Here is a 1894-nt window from a genome sequence, read left to right on the forward strand (position 1 = left end):
GGTGAATTCACAAACTGACTATATAGAGAACTATAAGTCTTCAGAGATATGGTGTTGATTAAAACCGCTGATAAAAAGAAAAAGTCAAACATGGAATGTTTTATATAATAATTATTTAATAAATGTCTTTTAAAGATTGTATAAAGTTACTCCTCCCTCTCTGCTTCGTATACTAATCTTCTCCGCGCAAAGGGAGCCTCTGACCGACGCCCACCGAACCTTCTCGTCTTCCGCAATGCCCTTCTGCGGCAGGCAACCGCCTCCACCACAGGCATCTCCAACGGGATCCCAGGATGTGGTGTGCACATAGGAACATCATCAGGAACTTTTGATACAATTGGCATTTGTGGACCAGGAAAGTCTCTTGAAGTCTGAGAAATGGGCGTGATACCCATATCGGAAGAAACGGAAATGCGGGAAGTTGCTGTGGTGGTCATCGTGTAGTATTCCGATGCGAAGTAGTGTGATGAAATGCGGTGTGATTTGACTTTTAACCTGACACTTGCTCCGCGTATCCCTGAGTCAGGTAAGGTTAAACGATGACAGAGTTGTTGACAGATTATGTGCATCAATTACATCACTGCTGTTTAACCCAATTCCTTTACCTGTTCCTTCTAAGGTAGGAACGAGTTAGTTGAGATTAATAACTACAGTTGAAAGAGAAATGGAAATCGTCATTCTGCGTGTTCTTACGTGAATTTATTTTTTTTTTCCAAAAAGAACCATATAATATTCTTGTAAGCAAATTTACGTTTATATAATAATGGTATATTTAAATACATTAACCTTTCTTTTTTCGCACTGACGTAAATGGAGTATCTATTGTCTACTATCCATGGTGGAATTCAACACTGCCTCCCAAACCTTTGAAAGAGGTAAATGTTATACCTATCAACAGGTAGCGTGCGGTCTAAGGCACCTAATTTAGACACCGGTCTCTTGGGAGGCATTGGTTTGAGTCAGACCGCTGTCAGGACTTGTGGCACTTCACTTCCTATCCTAGAATGTCATTATAGATACTCCGAGAAGCAAAGGTAATTTCCAGTGAGAACACTTCAGATATTATTTGTACTTCCGGAAGATATAAAACTTTCAAGTTATGGAGGGGTTATTCAAACGAATTAACACATACAAGATGCAAATGTCTGAATTTATGACGTCAGGACTCGTAAATATAATGACAACCTAATACTGCCTTTGCACTACTGAAAATATCATATACAATATGTTGATGATAAAATCAAGGAAACTATTAGTATTAGAAACTTAGTATTTATGGTAGGTTCTTACACTGTGCTCAAATATAAATACATTAATAAAGGTTCGCTTATACTTGAAGTGTATGCATAACATCTGGGTCGACTTTCTGAAGGTTCTGATTACGAAGAACTCAATTTGCCATCATTAAGGTCTCTCTTTCTCGAATCTTTCGTCTCCTTTCTGCTGTTAGACTGACGCCAGTACTGTTAAATATCTCTGTAGTACATCTGCTCCATTGACAGGGAACAAACGAGGGATAATTTTACTTTCCTCATATCTTTTCTTGTATTTCTTTTCTCGTTGATTTTTTTCAGAAGTAGGGAAATTAATATTATTGGAAGTTTGGATTTACTTCCGGTACATCTCCATTCATTATTTGTTGTATATTCTAAACATCTGAGAAATGAGATCATTTATTCATTAAATTTGTAAATTCTGATACATAGTATAACTTACTTCATTCAAGGATAAGCGGTGAAAGAGTGAGGTTTAAGGTCGAATCACATTGCATTGAATCACGTTACTTCAGATTGTAATACTGTACGATTACAGCAGCAATTTTGGCGTTTCTCTTGAAATGGGTAGCACGCCCATTATTCAGGTTTCAACAAACACCAAACGCTTCAAAAAATCC

The sequence above is a fragment of the Penaeus monodon genome, chromosome 22, assembly GCF_015228065.2.
Source record: "Penaeus monodon isolate SGIC_2016 chromosome 22, NSTDA_Pmon_1, whole genome shotgun sequence".
Lineage (NCBI taxonomy): Eukaryota > Metazoa > Arthropoda > Malacostraca > Decapoda > Penaeidae > Penaeus > Penaeus monodon.